The 17,041-nt window shown below is 44.5% G+C and overlaps 1 long non-coding RNA gene across 4 annotated transcripts; it reads left to right on the forward strand.

The window, feature by feature from the left end:
* The first annotated feature begins 1,838 nt into the window (after window positions 1-1,838).
* Window positions 1,839-16,831, forward strand: LOC147916196 (uncharacterized). 4 transcript variants are annotated; one of them, XR_015553516.1, is made up of 5 exons: window positions 1,839-1,989; window positions 11,661-11,835; window positions 13,115-14,520; window positions 14,683-15,015; window positions 15,964-16,831. It is a non-coding gene; the product is annotated as an uncharacterized LOC147916196 (long non-coding RNA). The 4 variants fall into 4 exon arrangements; XR_015553514.1 differs by having other exon boundaries at window positions 13,115-14,123; window positions 14,303-15,015; XR_015553512.1 differs by having other exon boundaries at window positions 13,115-15,015.
* Window positions 16,832-17,041: the final 210 nt, after the last annotated feature.

The following is a 17,041-nucleotide window of genomic DNA, read 5'->3' on the forward strand; positions in this document are numbered from 1 at the left end:
TTGTATCCATTACGTTCTAATCGTGGAAATAGATAATTTTTCCTATTTGTGGTCTTCTCTTTTCCCCTTAAATCAGTCCCTTTAACACTTCTTGTAACACTGGTTTCTTGGTGACAAACTCCTTTAATTTTTGCTTATCTGGGAAAATTTTGATCTCTCCTTCCATTTTGAACGATAACCTTGCTGGGTAGAGTATTCTTGGCTGTAAGTTTTTTCCTTTTAGCACTTTAAATATATCGTGCCATTCTCTTCTAGCCTGTAAGGTTTCTGCTGAGAAGTCAGCTGATAGCCTTATGGGGTTTCCTTTGTATGTAACTTGACATTCTCTTGCGGCTTTTAGGATTCTCTCTTTATCTTTAATTCTGGACATTTTGATTATGATGTGTCTTGGTGTGGGCCTCTTTGGGTTTATCTTGTTTGGGGCTCTCTGTGCCTCCTGTACCTGGATGTCTGTTTCCTTCCTTAGGTTAGGGAAATTTTCATCTATTATTTCTTGAAATAGATTCTCTGCCCCCTTGTCTCGCTCTTCTCCTTCCGGGACACCTATAACACGGATGTTAGTGCGCTTGATGTTGTCCCAGAGGTCCCTTAGACTGTTGTCACTCTTTTTAATTCTTTTCTCTTTTATCTGTTCACCTTGGGTAATTTCTTCTAGTCTTTCTTCCAGCTCACTGATCCGTTCTTCTGTATCCTCTACTCTGCTTTTGAGTCCCTCTAATGAGTTTTTCATTTCCAGTATTGTATTCTTCATTTCTGATTGGTTCTTTTTTATATCTTCCATTTCTTTGTTGACATTCTCACTGAGTTCATCTATTCTTCTCCCCAGATCAGTGAGCATCCTTAACACTCTTAGTTTGAACTCTCTGTCAGGTAGGTTGCTCATTTCTGTTTCACTTAGTTCCTTTTCTGGGGTTTTGTCCTGTTCCCTTACTTGGAATGTATTCTTTTGCCTCCTCATTTTGCCTCTTTCTCTGTGCTTGTGTCTATGTATTAGGTAGGTCAGCTACGTCTCCTGCTCTTGGATAGGTGACCTTATGTAAGTGATGCCTTAGGAGGCTTCCAGTGTGCTTCCCTCAGTTCTCAATGTTCCAGGGGTGGCCCCTATGTGGGCTACGTGTGTCCTTCTATTGTGGCCTGTTAGCTCTCCCTATAGGCGCCCAGGGAGGCTGAGTTATGCTCCTGGCCAGCTGTTGTAATGCTCAGCTGCTTGTAGTTGTTGTGGGCCCTTCAGTCTCTTTATCAGGTGTGGGCAGCCCCAGCACACTTGGCTGCAAGTTCTAATACCACATTTGTGTTGCAGTATTTCTTTTAAGTGAGTAGGCCCCCAGTGTGGCAGGTTGTTAGGCTCAGGGCCTTACAATTGCTGTAAGCCTCTAGCCTATTAGGTCTCTTGTCAGCTCTCTGAGGATTGCAGCTGGGTGGGGCTGGCCTCAGGCACAGGAGCACCCAATTGTTTCAGGCTTTGGAAGGTGGGGCAAACCTCCTATGTGGGTCTTTGAGAAGCACAAGTCTTCTGCAGCTGACAAGCCCTGTTGCCCACAGGTCCACACACACAGTCAACACAGTCCTGCCCCGTGTGAGCGCCCCGACCTCCCCAAGCGGACCCAGTCTCTCCACGGCGGGAGCCCCACCCACTCCGCCACCACCCCACACTCTCCACCTGCTCCTTGTGCACACCCTGCCCCGCTCAAGTCAGCTCAGTTGCCAGGCTGCAGAGAATCCAGTCACCAATCTATGCAGGCCCACACGTTGCCTGAGGGCTTGTTGTTGGGTGGGGCCAGTCTCTAGGGTGGGCTGCCTGCCCTGGCTGAGCTGGATTAAATCGGTGCTCTAGCGGGTGGAGCAGACCCTGGGCTAGCAGGTCTCAGGGAAAACTCCAATGGCGTCTGTGTCAGCACTCCCACACCAGGCCACAACAATGGCCGCCGCCAATGTCCCAGTCCCTGGAGAGGTCTCACCCCTCACCGAGATGCACTCAGGGCCTATTAGGTGAGTCTCTTGTCACCGACGCACTGTGCACCTTTCTTTCTGGTGATTTTATGATGCTTTCTGGAACGGGTGAGTTTGTGCGCGGGCCCTTTAAGAGCCAGTTTTAGTTTCTTTGTGAACCGGGTTTTCTGGGGGTGCTCCCCAATGTTTTAGTAGCAGCAAAGTCAGATATTATGCTGCTGGTCTCAATTGTGCTGGGTCCACAAAATGCCCACAGCGGGGGCGCTCCCCGGCTCAGGGCCCCGCGCCTCCAGGGAGGCTGCGTACCTGTGAGCTGCTCCCGGCGGCCGTGACCCTGGCGGCTTGTGAAGGCGGCGTTTTTCCTCTCTAGAAGGGAGTCTCTGCCTCTTCTACCTCAGTTAGGATTGTCCGTTGTTGCAGGAGATCCTCTTATCCAGTTTTCAGTTCTGTCTCAGGGGTAATTTTTCCACGAGTAGTTGTGAATTGGCTGTGTCCACGGGAGGAGGTGAGTTCCGAGTCTGCCTACGCCGCCATCTTGACTCCCTCCCTCCAGAATAAAACAGTTTTAAAGCAGAGACCCTAAAATAATTTCCCCACAAAATCCTAGAGCTGTGAAAAGCAACATAGGTCTAAGAGTAGGCGATACACTTAGGCAAATAGATTAAGAAAGTTTCATGAAGAAAATGAGAAAATCACCTAGCGAGTTAAGCACAACACTGTGAGGAAGGCAGAGTGGGAATACAGATCTCTTGGGGCATCTTAAACGACAACTGGCGCTGAGGAAGTGCGCCGGTGTTTTGGGGCAAGCGTTAAACTTAACGACACCTGTAGATGAAAACAGCTGGGTTAAAATATATTGGTGTTAAAAGCAGAAAAATATGTCAATTGCTACGATTGTCTCTAGAGTGGTTTGAAGCAGTGGTTCTCAGCCTGGGCCGTGTGTGAGACTCACCTGGGGAGCTTCTAAAATATCTATATGTCACTGCCCTGCTACACCCTGGCCAAGTAATTCTGAACTGAAAGTTTCAAGAGCAGGGCAGAAACTAGTTGAAACAAAGGATAAAAAGAATAGCTACTATAAAGAGTAATACAACAAATGATTGTAATAGACATGTTTATAACATTAAGCAAAATGGGAGAAAAAACTACAAAACAAAAAAAATGACAGCTAGAATGTTTGTTATATATTACAAGGTGTTGATATATTTTTTTAAATTTTTTGTCGTGAAATTTTTGTTGTACATTATTGTTTATCAGTCACCATACAAGTGCATCCCTCTACCCCTTGTGCCCACCCCCCCACCCCCCAGCCCCTGGTAACCACCAAACAGTGGTATCTGTGCGTGTGTTGGTTTATCTTCCACATATGAGTGAAATCATGCCCTGTTTATCTTTCTCTTTCTGGCTCATTTCATTTAACATAATACGGTGTTGGTATTATTAATTTATAAAATCTTACATCCAGATTTTCAGATTTAAAAATAGGCAAAGGATATCAACAGCCATTTGCAAAAGAACAAGGCAAATGGCCAATAAAAATGGAAAGGAAAAAAGTGTAACTCCTGGTGATAAAAGGAATGCAAGTTAAAATGAGTTACCATTTTAACCTTTAAAATTGGCAAATAACGGGGCCGGCTCCGTGGCTTAGCAGTTAAGTGTGCGCGCTCTGATGCTGGCGGCCCGGGTTCAGATCCCGGGCACGCCCCAAGGCACCACTTCTCCGTCCAACGCGAGGCCGAGTCCCACGTACAGCAACTAGAAGGATGTGAACCTATGACATACAACTATCTACTGGGGCTTTGGGGGAAAAAAATGAATAAATAAAATCTTTTAAAAAAAAAATTGGCAAATAATTTAAAAATAATTTAAAAATTATAATTCTTGGGGTTGGCAAGGGATTAATGAAATAGAAATTCCTCAACATGTAAGAAAGTGTGTTATAATAGTTGTGTCTATTAACCTGGCAAATCTGCTTTTAGATTTCTGCTCTAGAGAAATAATCAGAGATGTGCCTAAATGTGTCTGCACCAGGAAGATCCCTCAATTATTTATAACAGCAAGATGTGAAAAACACTCAATACACCTAGAGTAGGGGAATGGCTAAACAAGTTGTGTTACAGTCATAAGGTCAAATACCATTCAGTCACTAAAAATTATATTTTAAAAATATTTCATGATATAAAAATATGCTCGCATTACAATGTTAAATTAAAAAGGCAAGAATAGGGGCCAGCCTGGTGGGATAACGGTTAAGTTCGTGCACTCCGCTTTGGCGGCCCCAGGTTCGTGGGTTCAGATCCTGGGTGCATACCTACATACTGCTTATCAAGCCATGCTATGGTGGCATCCCATATATAAAGTAGAGGAAAATGGGCACAGATGTTAGCTCAGTGACAATCTTCCTCAAGCAAAAAGAGGAGGATTGGCAACAGATGTTAGCTCAGGGCCAATCTTCCTCACAAAAAAAAATAAAAAGATAAGAATAAAGAACTATAAATAAGTGTAAGTCTTGATATGCACAGAAAAAAGACTGGGAGGAAATAGAATGCCAACATGGCCCAACTCAAGGAAGGTGCACATCCACTGGCCTGTACACCAGTGACGCTCCTATAAAAAGAAAATGGCGGGGGCCTGCCTGGTGGCGCAAGTGGTTAAGTGCGTGCGCTCCGCTGCGGCGGCCTGGGGTAAGCCATGCTGTGGCGGCGTCACATATAAAGTGGAGGAAGATGGGCACAGATGTTAGCCCAGGGCCAGTCTTCCTCAGCAAAAAAGAGGAGCATTGGCATTGGATGTTACCTCAGGGCTGGTCCTCCTCACAAAAAAGAAAAAAAGAAAAGAAAATGGCAAAGGGATGCAACAAAGAAACAAAATCCAACAAGATCTCGCCATTGTGCAGTACAGTGCCATCTGCTTGCTAGCCGTGTACCCTGGGTAACCTCTGTGGACCTCAGTTTTCTCATATGTAAAAAAGGGAATAACCCTTTTGTTGTAAGGATTAAATGAGAGAACATATGCAAAGAAATTTACAACGCCTTACATAATGTAGCTCTAAATGACACATTTAAAATAATAATAATAGTGATACTAGTAATTGATGTTTATTAAATACTTATTCCGGTTCAGACACTGTGTTTTGAATATTATTTCAAGCAATCTTCAAAGCCACCTATGGAGTTAGGAATTATTATCTCCCTTTTATAGAAACTGAAGGGCAGGGAAGGTAAAGTCACCAGACCAAGCCCAACAAAATACATAACAAAACTAGAAGAGAGGCCGGACGGGGCAGAGATGAACCTCTAACTGCAGACCTCACCATTACACTCTCAGACCATGATGGCTCTTGAAGACCCACGGAACAGGGACAGACCACTGGGCTGGAGTCTCAAGTCCGCCACGAGCTTGTGCCATGAGGTTGGCAGGACCTGGCCCAGCACTTAGCTTACTTGTCTAAGATGAAGGTGTTCAAGTGCCAAAGGTTGCAAGCTGGTGCCTCCCTTCCTCTCTCCCTCTCCCTCCCCTTTATGCACACGTGTGTGCATGTCTCTGTGTGTTAGCCATCTAGTCCTGACGTTCTTTGGTTCTGAGGTTAAATTAACTAATATATGAAGAAAACGTGCAAGAAAGAAAAGGTAATAGATTTGATCCCCAAGGACCTACGGTTAAGACCAAAGGGTACTTAATCCCAGTGGCCTCATTGAAGAATATCTTTTTTTTTTTAATTGTGGTAAAAAATACATAAATTACCATCTTAACCATTTTAAAATACACAGTTCAGTAGTGTTAAGTATATTCATGTTGTTGTGCAACCAATCTCCAGAACTTTTTCACCTTGAAAAACTGAAATCTATATCCCTTAAACAACAACTGATTTGCCCCCACCTCCAGCATCTGGTAACCACCATTCTACTTTCTGTTACTAGGAATTTTACTACTTTAGATACCCCATACAAGTGGAATCAAAAAGACAATATTCATCTTATTGTGACTGCCTTGTTTCACTGAGCATAATGTCCTCCAGGCTCATCCACATTGTGGCCTGTGTCAGCATTTCCCTCCTTTTTAAGATCAAATAATACTCCACTGTATGTATATACTACATTTTGTTTTTCCTTTTATTTATCAATGGACATTCGGGTTGTTTCTACCTCTTTTCTATTGTGAATAATGCTGCTATGAATATGGGTGTGCAAATCCTGCTTTCTATTCTTTTGGATATATAACCAGATGTGGGATTGCAGGACTACATGGTAATTCTATTTTTAATTTCTTGAGAAACCACCATACTGTTCTCCATAGTGGTTGCAATCCCACCAACAGAGCATGGGGGTTTTCCAAGTTTTTAAAAGAACAGAAATTCCCTCTGTTACATAAACTATTTCAAAGTATATATGTAAAAAGAAGATATAGTGTGAAATTTCTTTCACAAGGCAAATATAGCTTGATCTTCAGATTTGTAAGTACCCCACATAAGCCAATTTCCTTAAAGGACAAAGTTTAAAATCAAATATCAATACATAGAATATAAGAACACATTAAAAGACTGGTTTGTTCTAGAAATGAAAAGCTAATATAATACTGAGAAAATAAAACATAACTTATTTTCTTAATAAAGAAAATAAAAAATCATTAATATATCAATAACTATTATTATTTCAAAATCTATTCTTGACTGGCATATTTTAAAACAAAGATACAATATTATATGTAATGGTGGCTTATTTCCCTTAAAAATAGATGACAAGGATAATTTCCTATTTTTAGTAGAAATTTAAATATCACCTTTTCTATTAATCACCTTTTCTATTTTTCAGAGTTCTAGAAATGCTGTTTTTTTTTTTTTATTTATTTAAAAATATGTAGTCCTATTGTTTTTCTTACTACTTGTGCATTACATGACTATACGGAAAGAAAATCCAAGGGCATTAAGCAAAAATATACAAGAAGTAATAAATGTATTCAGTAAAATGGCAGCGTGCGATAAAACTATGAACACTGTATTCCCTGGGGCCCTTAACTAGAAAATACAGTAAAATTCTCTTTGTGGGATGATTGAAAACAGCAATAACCCACCAAATACCTGGATTCATTTACTTAGGGAGACAAGCAATACATACCTTAGGGCTCAATTAATTCAGTCCTTTAATAAGATAAACCAAGGCCCATTGCTGAATGGTACACAGGCTGTGATCCTAATATGTTCTTTTTGAAAGATAGATTCGACGTGTGGGTGCGCAGCTGGACGTCGGTGCAGCGCCAGGCCCGCGGGAGGCTCGTCAGCAGCCTCAGAGCCGCCGCCGTGGAGGGGAGTGGCATTGGGCGTGGTGTTGCAGGAACTGTCACTTACTACCTATATATTCTCTACTATCGGAATTTTTACTAAAATGTATTCACGTGCTGTCTATGTAACTTTTTTAAACAATGAAGAGAAGAAAACTATTGCCGAGGCGGTACGTCACTCGCCGGAAGTCAGGGGTAGGTGGGACCTGGGCCTAACACCCGACGGCCAGGTACGGCTGGGGCCGCTTGGAAGAACAGAAAGAACAGAGGCTAGGGTGAGAGGACACAGCGTCTCTCTGCTGTGCTGGGGCTATGGGAACTGTGTGCAGGCTCACATCCAGCAGGAGGACCCCAGCTCAGGTGGCCAGTCAAGGCAGGCCTCCTGGAGGAGGCGGCATTCCCGCTAAGGGCAGCAAAAATTCCACTGGATTTAATATCCAGGAGGAGATGAGTTCCCTTAGCAAGAGCAGTTTCATAGAGTTATGGGGTGGAAGTCAGATTGCGATGGGTCAAGAAGCGAGTGAGAAGCAAGAAAAAGAAAATAAATGCAAAATACTCTTTCAAGAGAACCAAGACTGGGAGAAAAGAGGCTGAGTAGCCACTAGACATGGATCTGGGGTAAAATGGGTTCTAGCTAGAGGAGATAAAAGTCGGAGGGAAGAGCTAGTAGAGTTGTTGGAGGAGAGAAGGGCTACCTGGAGAGCAGGGGGTCACTGTCCACCAAAGGGCAAGAGGACACCTCTTCCACCAGCCCTGGGCCGGCGGTCAGGTGGGGAGGCGGGCAGGAGGGAGGGAGGGAGGAAGCCAGGGCAGCTGCTGGGTGAGGCAGCAGGTGGTCACTGGCCTGAGGAGGGTTGTGAAGGTGTAGGGAGAAGGCTAGGAGAGGAAGCGGATGACGCACAGAAGAAAGGGCTGCCAGGGAGCATCACCTAGGCTGCACTAAACTACAGGGTGGGGTGAATGTTTTCTCCTATGGTCCTCAGTGGCCTGTGTGTAGCATGAGAAATGGGAGGTGACTAAATCAGCTCAGGGCTTAAGTTTATCAGGGGAGGGGCAGCTAGTAGGACAGTGGGCTGGAGGGAGTGGCTGGGGCTGGTCAGAGAAAGCTGCTAAAATGGAGACTCACAGGACCTGGGATGTAGGGAGAAAAGGGAGGGTGGTGGGCCCCGGAACAGGAGAAATGGGGGCACGGAAGAGCAAGTGCAGCAGAGTTCAGGAGTGAGGGAGGGATAAGGGGTATGTAAAATAGAATATTAAAATTTAATAGACATCTGATAAGATAAATTGGTGGCAGAAGCTGAATTAATTCAAATTAGTTTCAGCTACATATAACAGAACTCCTGCCCTGCAAAAAAATAAAAAGTTTATTTTTCCTCCCTTAAAAAAAATCCAGAAGAAGGTAATCCAGAATTCTCACAGCTTCACAGTCGTCAGTGGCCCAGGCTCCATCTGTCTTTTGCCCTACCATCCTAGTATATGGCTTCTAGCCTCAAGGTTACCTCATAACCTAAAGTGGCTGCTGTGCACCAGTCATCACATTTATATTTCAAGCAGCAACACAAAGGAAGAAGGAAATAGCAAAAAGGGTATACCTTTTGAGCTGAATCAGCCCTTTTTAAAGAGCCTTCCAGGAAGCCCCATCCAACGCATTCACTTTCGTCTTTTCAGTCAGAATTTAGTCACCACACCCAACAGCAAGGTAGGCTGGGAAAAGTCATTTTTAACTCAAAGTGGCAATGACTCAGATCAGAAATCTGTCACTAAGGAAGAAGGGCATGCTGGATAGTGGGCAGGTAGCCTGCAGTCTCTGGCACAGAGACCCAAGCCAATTCTGGTATAAAGGCATGCTGTTGCTTCCCGAGGTTTACAGGAAAATAGAATCTGCTGTCTCTAGCTGTCTCCTGGAAGCTGCTGTCCTGGGTTCAAAGGAACTTTGCCAAGCCCAGAGAGTTCCCAACTGGGCAGTAAGGGGCGGAAGCCCTCACTGTGATTTTCAGTGTAGTCATCTAGAATAGTCTATATCTTTAGCTGCCTTAAAAGAGGCAGCACGTCCTCATTTTTTCAGTCTGGTTCTAGGCTGGAGTGAATATTGAATGAATAGTCTGAAAATTCCGAGTCAGGGCGATGGGGTCACAAGGAGAACTCAGCGCCCTCCTCATGAATGCTCCTCGTCCATCCTCCCGCCCACGTTCACATCGCCCAGGCCAGACAATGGGTTGGATTCTTCGGCGGTGCCCCTGTCCTCCTGTCCGCATGGCTCCCTCCGAAGTTCCATCATCGCTAGGCCAAGGAGGACAGGTGCATCGGAAGAGCGGATCCCAGGAATCCAGAGTGAAGATGCTGTCAGTCCCTTCCTTCTCTGCTGACCTATCGGCCCAGCCACACGAGCGACTGGGCCGGGGACTTGGGGAAGGGCCTCCCCAGCGTCTTCTGGGCCCCACTTCCTGCCCCGGTCCTGGAAGGAGTCCTCAGAGGAGACGGGGGTGCCTGGGCATAGACTTCAGGGACGTGCGGGGAGACTGGGCTTGCTGGCTCGAGACCCCTGCCGTGTTTGACAAGCCAGGTCTTCCTCAGCATCCAAACCGGGCTTCTTCTCTGTTCCTCCTAGAAGGGTATGTTTTCTTTAGCACAAGCACTAGACTCAGAAAAGCAATAATCCACCCTTGAACCTTAAAGTGTAATCAGTGATTTATACAGCTCACAAAATGAAGCAATTAGAAAACTCATCCTCTAATAAATTAATAACATTTATCAAATAAAATTTATTAAATAAAATTTTTAAAAATGAATAAATTCAAAAACTGGACCCTCCTCCAGTTACGGCAGTTATTAAACATCACTTTGTGCTACAGCTCTTTTATATCTATCTTACCTTTCTCCTTGATTTTACACTCTGACAAAAAGACCATGCCGGGGCCGGCCCCATGGTCTAGTGGTTAAGTGCTGGTGCTCCGCTGCGGCGGCCTGGGGTTCGACTGTTCGGATCCCGGGTGTGGACCGTTGCACCCCTTGTTGAGCCGTGCTGTGGTGGTGTCCCATATAAAGTAGAGGAAGACGGGCACAGATGTTAGCTCAGGGCCGATCTTCCTCACCAAAAAAAAAAAAAAAAGAAAAAAAAAAAAGAAGACCATGTCTCATCCGTATTTACATGAATTCATTCCTATGAGGTTATATAAATGCATTGAAGAATTACAGGAATTAGTAGCTGTGCTGCTGGTCCCTGTTGAATGAATTAATGACAGAGTCCCCTATGGAGCATTTTATTGCCCAGTGCCTTGAGGCTTCAAATGCATGCCCATATCCTTGAAAGATTTTCAGTTAAGTTGAAAGACTCGGGTGAATTCGTGTTACTCACACCTGCAGAGAAGCCTGTCTGTTAGTTGGAGTGTTGGAGCTTCAAAAACACAACTTAAACCTCCCTCGGCAACTTCCAGCATCCGTCACACAAACCGCGGGTCCCCACGGCTGCTGCTAACGCTGAGTGTGTGAAGGGTCACGGGCTTGCGTCCCCACACGGTTCACGGGCATTCTCAGATTCCTACTTTGTATTACCGTATGGAAACAGACATCTGAGATGAGACAAATTAGAATGTGATCATGAATAAATTTAGGAACATATCCTCTAAGTTTGGCTAACAGTCAATGAGGGTTTTCATTTCGAGGAGGGAGAGGGGTACTAAACGCCTGACTTTCTTGGTGTTCCCCGTGTGGCATGCAGCTCGATGGAGACATGCTGCGTGGGCCACCCAGGTCAGCCCCGGCTGTTGCAGCTCCCCCCAAGCAGAACACCTGAGAGAAGCTGGCAGAAGCAGCCCGTGCGCTGCTGTTTGTGTCTGCTCTGCAGAGCACATTGGTAGGTCACAAGTCGAACAGTGTTTCCTTCAGTATTGAAAAGACACGGGACTGGCTGTGGCAAGGCGAGGTCCGCGCAGTCCAAACTAAGGTAAATTCACTGAAGGGCAGTGCTCCTTTGGCTTCTAGATGCTCAAGGCCACCCTTACTGTTTAAAACAGTTGACTTCTCTAACTGTGGAACTCAGTGCTTGATAGTCTGAATAACCTGGAGAGCCCTGTGCAGTAGAACTTCCTGTGAGGATGGGAATGTTCTACTTCTGTGTGTCCAGTAGGGCAGCCACTCGCCACGCGTGGGTATTGGGCACTTGCAATGGCTAGTGTGGCTCAGGAAATGGGTTGTTAATTTTAGTTAATTAAAATTTAAATTTAAATAGCCATATGTGGCAAGTAGCTACTGAATTAGAGCAGATCTAGAAAATCAGAAGACTCTTTGCTCAGCTGAGGAGATATGACTCCTGCCCGAGGCAGCTCCTAGAAGTCGGTTTCCTCATCAGCACTGACGCAGAACCACGAGTGCAGTTGAGGGACAGGGCCCTGTGACTTTCTAGGTTCCACCTAAACAAGAGCTTTGTCCTGCAGGTCACTGGAACGGCTTCTGATTCAAAGCTTTTCTGAGTGAAACAGTCACTCAACAAGTTTGGAAAAGCATAAAACAGAAGAACGATCGATGTTAAATACTAAGACAGCACTACACTTATCAATAACTAAATGGAACCAAACACCCTCCTAGAGAAACGGCTTCGAGTTTTTATACGTAAGTAATGAGAATGATATCTTTTTTCATCAAGATATACATGAAATGAATGGTACAAATAGGAGAATCCACAGACGTGTGTCTTCCCAGGAACACTATAAAATATAATGGTTAAAAATGTAGACTTAGAATTTTATTTAAATAATGGCTCCCAAACTTTTTGGTCATCTGACCTTGAGCAAATTATTTAACCTTTCTAATCCTCAGTTTGTATATCTGTAAAATGGGGATAATGATAGTACCTACTTCCCAAGACTATTGTGAGAATTGAATAAGATCATGGTTAATAAGGCTTTAGCCCACACATAGCGAGCATTCAGTAAAGGGTCGCTATGATGATTTGCTATTCCCTCTGTAGAGTGAAGACTGATGATTGCGTAGACAGGGTCGAGGTGTTTTCCACATGTTCACCGCACACCGATATTTCTAGTCTGGAAACATTTGGAGATGGCTCACCCAGCCTTGCTCATCCTCTCACTGTCCACTCAGCACATTTGATCTACACTCGTTGTGCCCTGTTGGAGCACAGCACACATGAGGGGCGGCCCGGGGTCCAGCAAACAGAGTACCTCACCTGGGTGCAAAGAATCACAGAGCTTAAGGAGTAAATGAATAGATAAAGCATTAATCTTTTCCTAATGCCAAGGCCTTTGGGGATTTATCTGTCTTTACCTTACAAAAATAGAATAAATATTATGCACTCTGTTTTAAGGACAATCCCAGGAGCTGAACTTTTATCTACTAGAATACTAAATCCCAAACTTGTTTTTCAAAGGCTGAGTCAGAGCTTACTCAGGTTTTTCTGTTGGAACTATTGTGTAATGATTATGGTTAGAAGAGATAGTCTGATAATAAAAGTGCACTGAACATATCTTGGGACACATTGTTGAATACCTGTATTTCATAGGAAAAACTCTCATCCTGACTTGGCAATGTAAAACTGTATGTGCACGTGTACAACCCTGTGTGTTCACATTGCCCCACCTTCCTGACTGTTGTCAATGGGGAGTAAGGGAGAGATAGTAAGTAAAATTGCATCCAACTATGAAACTTTAATGGAAAATTTTAAATCTAATTTTTATTCGAACCATCAGTTTTCAATAATTTTTTGCTTCCTAAATAAAACCTTCTTTTGAAAGGGCTCTCACAACATGTTCCATGAGCGAATCACATGCGAGTCACTGTCCTCTGTGACTCTATGCCCTTTATGACCTACTTTCAGTAAACAATGGAAAACATTGAAATAGGTTTTCCAAAGTTGTTTTATACTGCTTTTTAGCCTTGGGATATAAAAGCCGAGAAAAGGAACAACCTGCTTTTCCACACAGTAAAGTGAAGACGTTTGCCATCTTCCACCTGCAACAGCCGCTGAGGCGCGAGCTGGTTTGCAGCGTACAGGGGAGAACCGAGCGCGTTTGCCCTCTGTGACTCCTTTCCAAGAGCCGCTTACTACAGGCGACCCTGTGCTGCTGACTGTCGCCGGACGCCTGGATAGAACCACTAAAGGCAGTGAGAGCTCAGATCCCCTCCTCTGAGGACTGAAGATCCAGAAACCCCCAGAACAAGCCCCCGGGGCAGGGGAGAGACTTTTTCCAGCACCCAGACCGCCTCTTACCTCCCCTCTTCAACTCAGTCACTACTTAACTGATTACACACTAGACGTGGGGATAAAAAGATGAACAAGACGTAGATCCTGCCTTTTAGGAAATCACCGTCTAATGAGGGGGAGACACAGAGCGATTGTCTACGCACCGCGCCGGAATCCAGAGCAGCTGGAGAGCGCGCTGCTGGGCAACCGCGAGGCTCGGCGGTGGGGAGGGGCCCCGAGCCCCCCGCGCTCCCGCGGGTGCTGCTCCGCTCCCCTTCCCGGAATGGCACCTGCAGCACGCTCTTCCTGCGCCGCCAGAGCACGGCCTTGCGCAGCCGATGCTCGTCCCATGTGTAATGAACTCGGGGCTCCTGTGGGGCCTCAGTCCTTGCGGGGCACTGAGCTACGAAGCTGAAGAGCCCATGACCCGGTCCCAGGCAGCCCACCGTTTGGTGGGAAACATGATCACAAATCACCAATACGCACAATAACAGAGTCAAGGGCAAGGTACTCTGAGAGCAGAGAGCAGGCGAGGGCTGAACTATGAGGACAGAGTCTGAAGAAAAGGGGAAACAGTGTGTCTGACGTACCCCATCAGACCCCTGAAAATTAAACTAGAGAAAAGGAGAACCCAACATGTTCACTTTAATTTGAATCCCTCTTTCAAGAAGAGAAACATATCAACAGCAGAAATAATCAGGTAAATTCTATATTGACTATACTGTTGAAACTTGAAGTTTTAAATAGAATTTAATGGTGACCAGAAGCTTCTTGCTTCTCAGAGGCAACTGTAGGAAAGCTGTGGGCTTGTTTGTGGGCTTTGTTTTGGTTTTGAAGTTTGTTTTGGAGGGATAACTTTTGCTTGTTTGAGTTTTTTAGAATAATAAATAAGAATTGGCACAGAAAATGTCGGGACTACTCTGTCACAGCAGTCAAGTTCTCAAACAACCTTCAGTAGCCCTTGGAAACCGAAGACAAAAAGTACCTTCATTGGGGAGAAGAAGACCAAACCTCCCCTCCGGCCCCCAGACTCTACATCTTGGCAAAAGCCCAGCATTCAGAAGGAGCCCCCTCGCCTGGCCTAACTCTGCTGATGGGTAATTTGTAATTCGGGTTAAAAACAAAACAGAAGTGGGCATTGTTCTGATACTTGCCCTGATAACATCCCAAGAAAACGCTGGAGCTGGCAAGAGAGAAAAGCAGATAATGGTCAATGCTGTCATTTGAGTTTAAACAACACTGTGATTTTTCTTTTAAAGGAACTTCTTCAGTTTCCAAGACCATACGCATGGTTTCTAACTGCAGCTCAAAATTTTCCACTGGGCTCCCTCCTGAGAACAAACACTGCTCAGCGGAGAGCGTGCAGTGTCACTGCATCTGCCAGCTGCCTGGGGACACTCCACAGGACGACCGCCAGCTGACACCGCACTGGCGAGTTAGACCTGAGCCAGCCGAGGCTTGCTTTATCCATTGGACGGCCAATCCCCCATAAGAATTATTTTCTGTTACTCCTTTGCCTATAAACATAAGAAGAAGTCCTCAGAGTGGCATTCCAGGTTTTTTTAATAATCACAATTGATCCTTCTAGGCTGGTAAGAATAATACTTTGTATTTATTAAGTGCTTTAAAGTTAAAACATACATTTTGCATATAATATATTATTTAATCCTCCAAATAGTGGTTTGAAGAAGCTATTACCATCCCCACCTTACAAATGAAGCCAGTTCTTAGAGAAGGAACTTGCCTAAGGTCCCTTAGGAACCAGTGGGGTAGAGCCCATGCCTGGCCTGGGCTCTACCCCAGTCTCCCTTCATCTCACAGCCAGGGATCCCACAGAAGTGCTGCCCTTCCCCTGCTATTTCTCAGCCTTGCCGGGCTTTCTGCCTGCTCCCATGACTCACTCTACCTGGAGTTACAGTTTCCACTAATCTTTACCATCCTCCCCTTTCTTCGCCCCTTTCTCAAAGCCCATTCCAGTATCTTCTAGTGCTAGTCCACGTATGGCGATATGCCACCCTTGTCTCTTGGGCTTTGGTTATAAGCATGGTACGGCGGAAAGGGAACAGTCTTTGATTCCGACTTGGTCTCAATTCTCACTGCTTCCAGTCGTTAACTGTGTGGCGTTGGGAATGTTACTTAACTTCTATGACTCTCAGCTTCATCATCTCTCAGAAGTGTGCTGTCAGGCTGGTCTCACAGGGCCGGGCTGGCATAGGGATGGGCTTGCTCTGCAAACTCTGCAGTACTTTGCACAAGTACTCAATAGAAACTGTGGAATTGAGACAATAAGTTCATTAAGCACACACGCACATATTGAGACTTCTGGTTAATACGAACCTAAACGTGTATTTATCTCCACTACCATCTTAAATGCCAATTGAATGACAGTGAAAAAAAAAGGTATAAACTCATAAGAATGAAGAAAATAGGAAAGGAGGGGACAGTGGAGGACAGCAAGACAGATCAAGTGTGAGATAATAGGAAGACTGTTTTTTACACAGAAGGACACAAAATTTTACCCTCCACATTCCCTTTCTTAGGAACCTACTGGAAGATGTGCTTCAGCAAGGTGAGAGTGTAAACCAAGAAAAAAGATGTGGACTCCAGAAGGCAGAAGTTCTGACCCTGGAGAGAGGCAGAGGGAGCCCGGATGACAGCCGGGCAGCAGGCCCACAGCACACAGTGCACACTGGAGCCACGGAGAGGTGGGAGAAGCCAAGAAACAAACAGAACAGATGGGGTGTTCAGAACTATGTCTGGCAGTTTAAAAAAATTATTTCTAGGTATGTGCCACATTTGTTGGGGGAGTAGGGAAAAACTGAACAAGAGACACATAGAAAACTAAGCAAATGGACATATAGTCATTGTTTACTCCATGAGCGGGGGAAAGTTGTAAAAGAGAGAAAATGTAAACAGACAACACAAGTTGGTCCAGAAGTGATTATGTACATAGTTAAAATAACGTAAATAACCAATGTTTATTTAACCAAATACGAGATATGATTACATTGTGAAGATGGAGGGAAGGGATGTGTTTGTTGGGTGGGAGCCGTGGGGGTGAAGTAAAAGCTTAATCTTCAAATACCAAAATAAAAAAGTTAACAGGTCTAAAATCCATAAATCAGTAAATAGCATAATAAGCATATTGTTTAGAAACATAGAGGTAAATATCAGAAGACTATGAGAAATGAAAGGTATTGGCTGGCTGTGGGGCAAAGTATTGGGATAAATAGAGGGGTTGGGCAGAGGACTTAAATATTTCCTTGAAAGCCTTTTGGTTCTACTTGAATTTTATACCATGTAAACATTATTTTGATAAAAATTTTAAATAGTTAATATTTTAGCAAATATTTAAATAGTGTGAAATACAATTAAAACCTGTATTTTACAAATTTAAATAATGGAATGTAGTTTTTCCAGTATAATCAGCAAGTGTTTGATCTTCAATGAGACGGAACTGGTAAATAGGATCTTCAAGCTGAAAGGATCCGCGGGCATCACCTGTGACAATCCCGGGGCAGTATTATTACTGCTGATAGCATCTTCTGGCACATGTTGATCCTGGAGACTTAATAATGGATTTGAAATGCAAGACCTCTGAAGACTTAAAAATTTAGC

The sequence above is a fragment of the Ceratotherium simum genome, chromosome 10, assembly GCF_057802395.1.
Source record: "Ceratotherium simum simum isolate JZ-2026a chromosome 10, ASM5780239v1, whole genome shotgun sequence".
In the NCBI taxonomy this organism is placed as follows: Eukaryota; Metazoa; Chordata; class Mammalia; order Perissodactyla; family Rhinocerotidae; genus Ceratotherium; species Ceratotherium simum.